Below are 13,618 nucleotides of genomic sequence, written 5' to 3' on the forward strand. Positions count from 1 at the left end.
ATTCACATATGGTGTCCTGGGCACAACTGGGGGCCGAGGGGGGTCTATAACGAACGGCAACGGTAAGAGACTTGTTTCTGGAAAGGTGGATTTTTAAAAGTAGAAGCTCGAATTGTTTGGGCACAGACCTGGATAGTATGACAGAACTTTGCAGGCTATCTCTGCAGTAGATTGCAACTCCGCCCCCTTTGGCAGTTCTATCTTGCCGGAAAATGTTGTAGTTGGGGATGGAAATTTCAGGATTTTTGGTGGCCTTCCTAAGCCAGGATTCAGACACGGCTAGGACATCCGGGTTTGCGGAGTGTGCTAAAGCAGTGAATAAAACAAATTTAGGGAGGAGGCTTCTAATGTTAACATGCATGAAACCAATGCTTTTACGGTTACAGAAGTCACCAAATGAGAGCACCTGGGGAATGGCAGTGATGCTGCAGGGCCTGGGTTAACTTCTCTGCGCTACGGATCCCTTTTACGGGATCATTTTCCTAAACAACCGCTAGAATTGCAGGGCACCAAATGCAAAAATCTAACTAAAAATATTTATAATCATGCAATCATAAGTGAAATATACCAAAACACAGCTTAGCTTGTTGTTAATCCACCTATCGTATCAGATTTAGAAAATATACTTTACAGAGAAAGAAATCCAAGCTTTTGTGAGTGTAGCAATCAATGCTATAACAGCTAGCCCCAAATTAGCATGGTCACGAAAGTCAGAAAAGCAATAAAATGAATCGCTTACCTTAGATAATCTTCGAATGTTTGCACTCACGAGACTCCCAGTTACACAATAAATGTTCTTTTTGTTCAATAAATATTACTTTTATAACAAAAAAAAGGCCATTTGGGTTGCGCGTTATGTTCAGAAAACCAAAGCCTTGTTCCGTTCGACAAATTCCAAAAAGTATCCGTAATGGTCGTAGAAACATGTCAAATGTTTTTTATAATCAATCCTCAGGTTGTTTTTAACAAACATAATCAATAATATTTCAACCGGACCATAACCTATTCAATAAGAGAGAAAAGCAAAATGGAGAGCTCCCCTCTGGCGCGCAGGCACTATTCAGAGGACACCTGACTACTTTTGAAAGATCTCGTTCATTTTTCAAAATAAAAGCCTGAAACTATGTCTAAAGCCTGGTCACAGCCTGAGGAAGCCATTGGAAAGGGAATCTGGTTGAGACCCCTTTAAATGGAAGAAAGACTGGCCAGGAAACACAGAATAAAATAAAAAAAGATCACTTCCGGGTTATATTTTCTCAGGTTTTCGCCTGCAGAATCAGTTTTGTTATACTCACAGACAATATTTTGACAGTTTTGGAAACTTTGGAGTGTTTTCTATCCTAATCTGTAAATTATATGCGTATTCTACGATCTGGACCTGAGAAATAGTCCATTTACCTTGGGAACGTTCTTTAAAAAATAATAATAATATGACCCCTAGCGTCAAGAGGTTAACCTCTACATCACCAGAGGAAAAAAGGAGGAGTAGGACAAGAGTACGGCTAAAGGCTAAAAGAACTGGTCTTCTAGTGCGTTCAGAACAGAGAGTAAAAGGAGCAGGTTTCTGGGCGAGGAAGAATAGATTCAAGGCAAAATGTACAGACAAGGGTATGGTAGGATGTGAGTACAGTGGAGGTAATCCTAGGCATTGAGTGAGGATAAGAGAGGTTTTGTCTCTAGAGGCACCATTTAAGCCAGGTGCAGTCACCGCATGTGTGGGGGGTGGAACATAAGGGCTAGCTAAGGCATATTGAGCAGGGCTGGAGGCTCTACAGTGAAATAAGAAATGACAAACCAAAACAGCAATAGACAAGGCATATTGACATTAGGGAGAGGCATGTGTAGTCGAGTGATCATAGGGTCCAGTGAGTAGCTAGGTGAGCTGGAGGCACGGCGATTCAGACCGCTAGCAGGCCGGGGCTAGCAGATGGGCCTCAGGGGGACGTCGCAATGGGAGACTCTGTTAAACCCCCTCGGACGATTACGTCGGCAGACCAGTCGTGATGGATTGGCGGGGCTCCATGTCGGCAGCAAAGGGTCCAGGCCAATTGGCAGAAGAGGTGTAGAAACCCAGGAAATTATCTGATGGACATCTTTGGCTAGCCGAGAGAAGGGACTAGCTCCAGGCTAGCTCCAGGCTAACTGGTGCTTGCTTTGGGACAGAAACCCCCTCGGACGGTTACTTCTCGTTCCATCCGCACCAGTAAAGACTCCCAGCTGGGGCAAATTCCTTTCGATCGCACTCAACAAGTCATTGTGGATTATAGAAACTTTTTTGCCTTAACACTCACCGCTCACATCTGAACAATGAGTCACTAGTGTCCCCCCACTGGCTCTTACTACAAAAACCATTGAAAACCTGAACTTTTGTGAATAGACATGATTGGCCTTTATTGATACCAGACAACGTTACTTGAGCCACTATCGCCTGCCTCCATTTATGTTGGTTTAAATGAATGCAGGGCCAGACAGATTACCAGGATTTGTACTCACAGCACGCGCAGACCAACTGGCAAGTGTCTTCACTGACATGCTCAACCTCTTCCTGACCAAGTCTGTAATACCCACATGTTTCAAGCAGACCACCATAGTCCCATTTGCTGAAGAATGCCAAGGTAACCTGCCTAAATGACTAACGCCTCGTAGCACTCTCATCTGTAGCCATGAAGTGCTTTGAAAGGATGGTCATGGCTCACATCAACACCATTATCCCGGAAACCCTAGAACCACTCCAATTTGCATACCGCCCCAACAGATCCACATAATCTCAATTGCACTCCACACTGCCCTTTCCTGGACAAAAGGAACAACTATGTGAGAATACTGTTAATTGACTACAGCTCAGTGTTCAAAACCATAATGTCCACAAAGCTCATCACTTATCTAAGGACTCTGGGACTAAACACCTCCCTCTGCAACTGGATCCTAGACTTCCTGACGGTCCCCACCAGGTGGTAAGGATAGGAAACAACACATCTGCCACACTGATCCTCAACTCGGGGCCCCTCAGAGGGGTGTGCTTAGTCCCCTCCTGTACTCCCTTTTCACTCACGACTGCATGGCCAAGAACGACTCTAACACCATCATTAAGTTTGCTGACGACACTGCTCGGCATCCAACCGTAAGGCGCTACAGAGGGTAGTGCGTATGGCCCAGTACATCATTGGGAACAATCTTCCTGCCATCCATGACCTCTATACAAGGCGCCAAGTCTAGGTCCAAAAGACTCCTTAACAGCTTCTACCCCCAAGCCATAAGACTGCTGAGCAATTAATCAAATGGCTACCATGACTATTTGCATTGACACCCCCCTCCCCCCTTCTTTTTTTACATTGCTGCTACTCGCTGTTTATTATCTATAACTTTACCCCTACCTACATGTACAGTGCCTTCAGAAAGTATTCAGACCCATTGACTCTCCACATTTTGTTATGTTACAGCCTTGTTCTAAAATTGATTACATTTAAAACAATGCTCAGCAATCTACACACAATAACCCATAATGACAAAGCAAAAACAGGTTTTAATAAATTTTTGCTCATTTTATAAAAATGTAAACTATTCAGACCCTTTGCTATTAGATTCAAAAATGAGCTTAGGTGCATCCTGTTTCCATTGATCGTCCTTGATGTGGTAAATTCAATTGATTGGACAGGATTTGGAAATGCACACACGTCTATATAAGGTCCCACAGTTGACAGTGCATGTCAGAGCAAAAACCAAGCCATAGGTCGAAGGAATTGTTCTGAGAGCTCCTAGACAGGATTGTGTCATGGCACTGATCTGGGGAAGGTTACCAAAACATTTCTGCAGCATTGAAGGTACCCAATAACACAGTGGCCTCCATCATTATTAAATGGAAGAAGTTTGGAACCACCAAGACTCTTCCTAGAGCTGGCTGCCCGGCCAAACTGAGCAATTGGGTGAGAAGGGCCTTGGTCACGGAGGTGACCAAGAACCCAATGGTCACTCTGACAGAGCTCTAGAGATCCTCTGTGGAGATGGGATAACCTTCCAGAAGGACAACCATCTCTGCAGTACTCCACCATCAGGCATTTATAGTAGAGTGGTGTCGTGGTTATTTCCTGTATTACTAAATGGAAAGAGTTTACAAACCACACACAAGTCAGAGTTATATTTTAAACTCCATCTTTATTTATATGAGCTTCACCATAGCCCTTTGACTCTCAGGTCAATTCAGTGTCTATAAATGAATTCTCTGAGTGCTTAGAAAACAATTCTTAGTATCTTTTATAGCCAAGATACACCCCTCTCAACTCACATGACGAACCACAGATCTTAGGAACTTCACAAAGAGCCTTTTACTTGAAAGAGGAGTATCCCATAGCCAGATAGCATTAGCTATAAATTATCGTTCAGTTTGGTCTCTTAGACGAGGTTCTACTTCTCGTTCTTGGTACTTCATATTACCAAAACATTACCTCATCCAATGGCATATATCAATTGTCAATTCGAGATACTCCCATCTCAAATACAACCCACCCCTGGACAAGCTCCCTGAGGGGAGTGAGCCTCTAGGTCATATACTATGAAAGATAAGTTCACATCAGAGGGGTGGTATAATGGTTCCAGACACTGCCATACTCCTCCCCCCAATGGGAAAAGGAGGGTATGACTGGAGTACAGACATAGTGGAGCCCTTCACATGGTTTCACAGATATATTCACATATGCAAGACAATGTTCAAACGTGACTTCTCCCTTTCTGATATTCTGCATATTACCAGACATGTAAAAGACAAGCCTGACCTCTCCCCTCTCTGGGCCCCAAGTGACTTTTCCCTAGAGGAGATAGGAAAATGCAACTGCCAACAGTATAGTCCAAAAGAAGACATTCTAATGACAAGTATAAAGTAAGCATAGTATGAAAATAAATAAAACATCTTATTTATCTATGTTACCTAACTAATTCTGATTCAGCTACGACCAGTGGCCAGATGGAAGCCACTCCTCAGTAAAAGGCACATGACAGCCCGCTTGGAGTTTGCCAAAAGGATCCTAAAGGACTATCAGGTAGGAAACAACATCTCCACGTCGCTGACCCTCAACACTGGGGCCCCATAAGGGTGCCTCCTGTACTCCCTGTTCACCCATGACTGCGTGGCCATACACGCCCCCAACGCAATCATCAAGTTTGCAGACGACACAACAGTAATGGGCTTGATTACCAACAACAACGAGACAGCCTACAGGGAGGAGGTGAGGGCACTCGGAGTGAGGTGTAAGGAAAACAACCTCTCACTCAACGTCAACAAAACAAAGGAGGAGATCGTGGACTTCAGGAAACAGCAGTCCCTCTGCACCCCCCTATCCACATCAAAGGGACAGTAGTGGAGAAGGTGGAAAGTTTTAAGTTCCTCTGTGTACACATCACAAACAAATTTAAATGGTCCACCCACACAGACAGTGTGGTGAAGAAGGCGCAACAGCGCCTCTTCAACCTCAGGAGGTTGAAGGAATTTGTCTTGTCACTTAAAACTGACTTTTACAGATGCACAATTGAGAGCATCCTGTCGGGCTGTATTATCACTTGGTACGGCAACTGCACCGCCCTCAAAACGCAAGGCTCTCCAGAGGGTGGTGCGGTACACCCAACGCATCACCGAGGGCAAACTACCTGCCCTCCAGGACACCTACAGCCCCCGATGTCACAGGAAGGCCAAAAAGATCATCAAGGACAACAACCACCTGAGCCACTGCCTGTTCACCCCACTACCATCCAGAAGGCGAGGTCAGTACAGGTGCATCAAAACTGGGACCAAGAGACTGAAAAACAGCTTCTATCTCAAGGCCATCAGACTGCTAAACAGCCATCAGTAACTCAGAGAGGCTGCTGCCTACATAGAGAATCACTAGTCACTTTAAACAATGCCACTTTAATAATGTTTACATATCTTACATTACTCATCTCATATGTATTTACTGTATCTTATACCATCTATTGCATCTCATCCCATCTACTGCACCTTGCCTACACCGCTCGGCCAACGCTCAAAACAGGACTGATTTGATAGCACAGACTGGAATATGTTCCGAGATTCCTCCAATGGCATTGAGGAGAACACTACATCTGTCATTGGCTTCATCAATAAGTGCATCGATGACGTCGTCCCCACAGTGACTGTACGTAAATACCCAACCATAAACCATGGATTACAGGCAGCATCCGCACTGAGCTAAAGGCTAGAGCTGCCGCTTTCAAGGGGGGGGGACTCTAACCCGGAAGCTTATAAGAAATCCCGCTATGCCCTCCGACGAACTATCAAATAGGCAAAGCTTCAGTACAGGACTAAGATCGAGTCGTACTACACCGGCTCTGACGCTCGTCGGATGTGGCAGGGCCTGCAAACCATTACAGACTACAAAGGGAAGCACAGCCGAGAGCTGCCCAGTGACACGAGCCTACCGGACAAGCTAAACTACTTCCATGCTCGCTTCGAGGCAAATAACACTGAAACATGTATGAGAGCACCAGCTGTACCGGAAGACTGTGTGATCACGCTCTCCACAGCCGATGTGAGTAAGACCTTTTAGACAGGTCAACATACACAAGGCAGCAGGGCCAGACGGATTACCAGGACGTGTACTGTGAGCATGCGCTGACCAACTAGCAAGTGTCTTCACTGACATTTTCAACCTCTCCCTGTCCGAGTCTGTAATACCAACATGTTTTAAGCAGACCACCATTGTGCCTGTGCCCAAGAACACTAAGGTAACCTGCCTAAATGACTACTGACCCGTAGCACTCACGTCTGTAGCCATGAAGTGCTTTGAAAGGCTGGTCATGGCTCACATCAACACCATCATCCCAGAAACCCTAGACCCACTCCAATTTGCATATCGCCTCAAAAGATCCACAGATGATGCCGTCTCTATTGCATTTCACACTACCCTTTCCCACCTGGACAAAGGGAACACCTATGTGAGAATGCTATTCATTGACTACAGCTCAGCGTTCAACACCATAGTGCCTTCAAAGCTCATCACTAAGCTAAGGACCCTGGGACTAAACACCTCCCTCTGCAACTGGATCCTGAACTTCCTGACGGGCCGCCCCCAGGTGGTAAGGGTAGGTAACAACACATCCGCCATGCTGATCCTCAACACAGGGGCCCCTCAGGGGTGCGTGCTCAGCCCCCTCCAGTACTCCCTGTTCACTCATGACTGCACAGCCAGGCACGACTCCAACACCATCATTCAATTTGCCGATGACACAACAGTGTGTTCACCGACAACAACGAGACGGCCTATAGGGAGTAGGTCAGAAACCTGGCCGTCTGGTGCCAGGATAATAACCTCTCCCTCAACGTGATCAAGACAAAGGAGATGATTGTGGACTACAGGAAAAAGAGGACTGAGCACGCCCCCATTCTCATCGACGGGGCTGCACTGGAGCAGGTTGAGAGCTTCAAGTTCCTTGGTGTCCACATCACCAACAAACGAACATTGTCCAAGCACACCATGACAGTCATGAAGCGGGCACGACAAAACCTATTCCCCCTCAGGAGACTGAAAAAGATTTGGCATGGGTCCTCAGATCCTCAAAAGGTTCTACAGCTGCACCATCAAGAGCATCCTGACTAGTTGCATCACTGCCTGGTATGGAAACTGCTCGGCCTCCGACCGCAAAGCACTACAGAGGGTAGTGCGAATGGCCCAGTACATCACTGGCCCAGGGCAAGCTTCCTGCCCTCCAGGACCTCTATTTCAGGCGGTGTCAGAGGAAGGTCCTGAAAATTGTCAAAGACTCTAGCCACCCAAGTCATAGACTGTTCTCTCTGCTACCACACGGCAAGCGGTACCGGAGCACCAAGTCTAGGTCCAAGAGGCTTCTACCCCCAAGCCATAAGACTCCTGAACATCTAGTCAAATGGCTACCCAGACTATTCACATTGCCCCCCCTCCCTTCTCCACACCACTGCCGCTCTCTGTTGTCATCTATGCATAGTCACTTTAATTTACTCTACCTACATGTACATACTACCTCAACTAACCGGCACCCCCCTGTATATATTGTTATTTTTTACTGTTCCTCTTATTCTTAACTGTATTTTTTTTAAACTGCGCTGTCGGTTAGGGTCTCGTAAGTAAGCATTTCACTGTAAGGTTGTTGTAATACCTGTTGTATTCGGTGCATGTGACTAATACAATTTGATTTGATTAGAAGCACAAGCATTTCGCCACACACATTAACATCTGCTAACCATGTGTATGTGACCAATAACATTTGATTTCACAGGGTTTGGGATGCATGTTCCCCAGTTTCAGATACACCAGTGGAGGCGGCTGTCTGACGGGGCGTCATTCTTCTCTGCTGAAATACAAGCAGTAGAGTGGTCATTGGGATGGGTGGAAGAAGTGGGGCCTAAAAGGGTCATTTGTGTTCAAACTCTGCTGCTAATCTGGTTGCGCTGAGAGAAGGGAAGTCAAATGCACGCCCAGACCTGATAATATAGCTGTTGATGGCTCTTAATAAGGTGGGGCAGAAAGGGTGTAAGGTAGGTTTTCTGTGGGTCCCAGCTCATGGTGACGAAGGCTGCTTTGAAGAGTGAGGAGGTAGATGTGATGGTCCCGTTAAGGGGGATGGAATGTAGGAGCATCATAGCAGAGGGGTTGACCCAGGAGTGGCAATGTGAGTGGAAGAGAGACGAGGGGGGTAGGCAGTTTTTCTCAATCCAGAATTATGTGAGGCAGTACGTATCTTGGGAGGGAAATGAAGAATGGGCTTCTTTAGACAAGGCTGAGGTTGGGGCATTGTGGATTGCTAGTAAGGAAAAATCCAGATGGAAAGTGTAAGGAATGTAGGGAGGTAGAGACTGTGAAGCATGTTGTGTTATATTGCAGACAGTATGCTGAGGATAGGAGGATATTTTTCGGTGAGCTGACTGAGTTGGGTGTAATGTGTAATGTTAGTAAAACGTTTATTGGAGACAGGAGAACAAGTGGAGACATAGGACGAGGTGGATAATTTTATAATAAGGCCGTTTTATTCAAGTGTAAAGATATCAGGCAAAAGCGTGCACGGCTCCTTTCTGTCTGATTCTTATGAAATCGTCGGAGAAGAGGCCCCTCTAAGCAGTACATACAGATTATATAGGCAACAAGCAAAGTAGGTTGATCTTGTCGTCTGGCCTTCCGATTGGTCGATCTGGGTCGTCCTGTTCGGCCTGATGTCGACGTTCCATTGGTTCTTCCCACAGTCCTTTGTCCTAGTCACATCCAAAGGCATCCTGCATGTGCGTTTGTTTTCACAGGCCCTATTCATGGGGGAGGGGATGTGTGTGTGGGTCTGACAAAGTAGAGGGGATGGGTGCATGTTGTGCCAAGAATAGCTTATGTTGAGAAGTGGTTAAAACAAGTTACCAGTATCTTATACAATTTCTTACAGTAACCACATTTTTCCTTGTAGCTATTTTGGGCACAAATGACAGGCAGGGCGAAATAGCAAGTTGTTGTTGTTTCTTTAGTCCACCTGCCTGCACCTACAGGTGTATATTTCACTCTCCAGCCTGAGAAAGGCAGCAATTCGCATTACAGCGTCTAGTGCACCGGAAACGGACACGAATAAGAAGAAGCCACCCACACAGATAGAACAATGAGATTTAGTTATACAAATATTTGACAACCATGCGCCTTACTTCCGGTTTCCGCTCCCGCCCCACTCACAGCCATCTTGGCTTTTTTTCTGAACAAAAAAAGGGGGTGAGACAGAAAAACACTGACGGGGAGAAGCATATTAGAAATTGTAGAGACTTGACGGAAAGACGGATGTAGTGATACAATACGATATGAAAGGAAAGGGAGCAGGTGAGGTGGAAGAAGACCAGCCGCACCCCGTATACAGCTAACGTTAGCTAGTAGTTAGCCAGCTAAGCTAACTGGCTAGTGGCTAACCAGTTCGGGACGGATTAAGTAGCTAGTCAGTTAGACAGCTAGCTAAGCGAGATAGCTTATGCTCATCCCTACCGATAGCCAGCCTAGGACATTGAGAACAAATCAAATTCATCGTCGGATGTATGTGAGAAGGAAATCGATGACAATGCATCGTACGTCGATTTGAGGCGCTCCGTTGAAGAGACCACCACTAACGTTACTAGTATTGGAGAATTCATATTTTTCGTAGCTAGAGCGGGATCATAACAAGCCGTGGTAAGTGTTGCAATTTATTGTCAACAATGATGGCTAGCTAGTTAGCCGTACATGTTAGCGCTATTTAGCCAGTTTGCGATTCTGGCCTTAGCGTGTATTTAGCATCAGAATAGGTTACTTATGAATTGACTAGCCAGCTAGCTAGCTAACCAGCTAACGTTAACTACCGTTGCTGGCAAGGCACAGCTAACTAGCTAGCTAAACTAACGACTGTATGGTGTTTGCAGACATCCATGGATAGCTAATTAGCCAACATGCTAAACTTAAGAGCAGCTGACAGTGACATGCTTGAGCCCAAAAAAATAATGTATTGTAACGACCCTGGGTTTATAAGCGCGGATATCGACCCTGCCGCTTGAGCATGCTTTTGGGGCACAGTCGATAGCGCGCTGGACTTCGGGCTAGAAGGACGAGGGTTCGAGACCTGCACCCTGCCTGTTTCTTTACAGTATCATCCTAACTATGACATTGTCTAATATGGATAACTAGCTAGATAGTTATCTAAATGACCACACTTATTTGAGCATACACTGACTTGTACACGTGTAGTTTAACAAAGTTGAAAGTGAGTGAGACTCATTGTATTTTAGAATTTATTCTTAACTGACTTGCCTAGTTAAATAAAAATACAAATTAAATGCATTGCGAGGCAAGGCCAAGCCTGGGTCCTAGTTGAAAATATATCCCATCCTCAACCTAGGGCGAGACCCGGGTTTGAACCCTGTCTGTCACTCAAGACTAATTATATGCCATGACACCAAGTGAATGACACATTATGGTTTTATTGTAGCCAAGCATTCCATGACCCAATTCCTTTCTTCCAGAATTAGTTTGTCTAGCTACATGGCTAGAGCAGATTTGAATGCACAGTCCCCCACGTTCATTTACCCACAGTTTAGTTACTAGCTACCTACTTTACTATGATTCACATCACGCTGTAAAAAGGGTGAATACATACTAGAACAAAATGGGGAAAAATAGGGAATGGAAATTAGTGTAACGTTGGAGAATTGGATCAATTTCAATCCAAAACTATAGGCCATGAATTCACAACAGCTCAATATCTCCCTAGTGTTTATTACTTGACATCACCTATCGGTGATATGCTCCGTGCAGCCACTGATGACATCGCAGTTAACTAGATCAAGATGTAGGTCTTCTGTGCTAACATAAGTCTCGAATTGAGCACCAATAGACTGTTATTGTGTAACAGCGTAGCATATTGAATATTTTACTCTAAAGCGGTGTGTTTGGTTCACTGGATTTCTATAAAGACCATACAGTCCATATAATGTACAGACATGGCATGTCCTTTCCACACACACCCCACTCCTCTACACACTCTTGCAATCTCACTAACACTTGTCTCACACACATTAGTTTAAAGGTTTGCTTTAAAGAGAGCATCCCAAGCACAGTGGGGGCCCTGGGGCGATGTCTTGATGCATTCACTCCAGACTGAATCACTGGAGCTGGTTACGTTAGCTCTGCTCTTTTCTCTCCAGCGGTCACACTCAAAACCAACCAAGACTTATGCATCCTTACTTTCTTTATTCTTTGAAATAGGCTAATCACTGATCTCACATGTCATGAAGGTGGAAGGCCATGCTCGCACCTATACAACCATGTGAGATCAATTATTATTTTGAGGGAGGAAGGAGGAGGCATTTGAAGAGTGTTTGAATAGGGACTTGGCTGTTTAACGGGATAGTTCATCATCAAAATTTGAATTTGTCCGGTGGTTAGTCTACATGTCATGATATTCCACACCAATCTATTAGATATCTGCAGGTCAGAAATCAATCTTGAATAAATGGGAAATATAGGTGCTGGGTAAATCCATTTGAATTCAATCACTTTTTGACAGCATCCCTTTTGATTCAAACTTAACTTTCTATACATGTTTGCCTGTGGAAGATTTGGTCAGAAAGTTACTTTTTGGACCTGAATGCCAAAACATTCAGGAGATAAAGGTGCTCAAAGTCTACCCATTTTGCATACTCCACCATACCATGAGACATCCATGTCTTCATCACTGGACAAGATGAACAGTTGAGTTTTCTGTCATTTAAAAGCTTACAAACATGGTTGTACAACTATTGTAATATTTGTTTAAAAAATATACAGTATCAGTCAAGTTTACACCTCATTCAAGGATTTTAATTTTTACTGTGTTCTACATTGTATAATATTAGTGAAGACATCAAAACTATGAAATAACACATGGAATCATGTAGTAACCAAAAAAGTGTTAAACAAATCAAAATATATTTTAGATTCTTCAATGTAGTCAACCTTTGCCTTGATGACAGCTTCATACACTCTTGGCATTCTCTCAACCAGCTTCACCTGGAATGCTCTTCCAACAGTCTTGAAGGAGTTCCCACATATACTGAGCACTTGTTGGCTGCTTTTCTTTCACTCTGCGGTCCAACTCAACCCAGACCATCTCAATTGGGTGGAGGCCGGGTGATCTGATGCATCACTCTCCTTGGTCAAATAGCCCTTATACAGCTTGGAGGTGTGTTGGGTCATTGTCCTGTCGAGAAACAAATGATAGTCGCACTAAGCGCAAACCAGAAGGGATGGCGTATCGCTGCAGATTTCTAAGTAAATCACTGTCACCAGCAAAGCACCATCACACCACCTCCTCCATGCTTCACAGTGGGAACCATACATGTGGAGATCATCCGTTCACCTACTCTGCGTCTCACAAAGACACAGCGGTTGGAACCAAAAATCTCTTTTCAACACCGATACCAATTATTGGAGGACCAAAAAAAGCTGATGCTGATTTTTATATATATATATATATATATATATACACTGCTCAAAAAAATAAAGGGAACACTTAAACAACACAATGTAACTCCAAGTCAATCCCACTTCTGTGAAATCAAACTGTCCACTTAGGAAGCAACACTGATTGACAATAAATTTCACATGCTGTTGTGCAAATGGAATAGACAAAAGGTGGAAATTATAGGCAATTAGCAAGACACCCCCAAAAAAGGAGTGATTCTGCAGGTGGTGACCACAGACAACTTCTCAGTTCCTATGCTTCCTGGCTGATGTTTTGGTCACTTTTGAATGCTGGCGGTGCTCTCACTCTAGTGGTAGCATGAGACGGAGTCTACAACCCACACAAGTGGCTCAGGTAGTGCAGTTCATCCAGGATGGCACATCAATGCGAGCTGTGGCAAAAAGGTTTGCTGTGTCTGTCAGCGTAGTGTCCAGAGCATGGAGGCGCTACCAGGAGACAGGCCAGTACATCAGGAGACGTGGAGGAGGCCGTAGGAGGGCAACAACCCAGCAGCAGGACCGCTACCTCCGCCTTTGTGCAAGGAGGTGCACTGCCAGAGCCCTGCAAAATGACCTCCAGCAGGCCACAAATTTGCATGTGTCTGCTCAAACGGTCAGAAACAGACTCCATGAGGGTGGTATGAGGG

The 13,618-nt window shown here is 44.9% G+C and overlaps 1 protein-coding gene across 3 annotated transcripts in view; it reads left to right on the top strand.

Moving 5' to 3' along the window:
* The window catches only part of LOC139578774 (serine/threonine-protein kinase TAO2-like), a 50,417-nt gene that overhangs the window by 3,989 nt on the left and 32,810 nt on the right, over nt 1-13,618 (top strand). Inside the window, exon 1 of one of the 3 annotated variants that reach the window (XM_071406781.1) lies at nt 9,661-10,169. The exons of the other annotated variants lie outside the window; for them this stretch is intronic. The gene's annotated coding sequence lies outside the window, so the exon portion shown is untranslated. Of the gene's footprint in view, nt 1-9,660; nt 10,170-13,618 lie in introns of those variants that run through there. 3 annotated transcript variants of the gene reach the window in all.

Source organism: Salvelinus alpinus, chromosome 6 (genome assembly GCF_045679555.1).
Source record: "Salvelinus alpinus chromosome 6, SLU_Salpinus.1, whole genome shotgun sequence".
NCBI classification, from domain to species: Eukaryota; Metazoa; Chordata; class Actinopteri; order Salmoniformes; family Salmonidae; genus Salvelinus; species Salvelinus alpinus.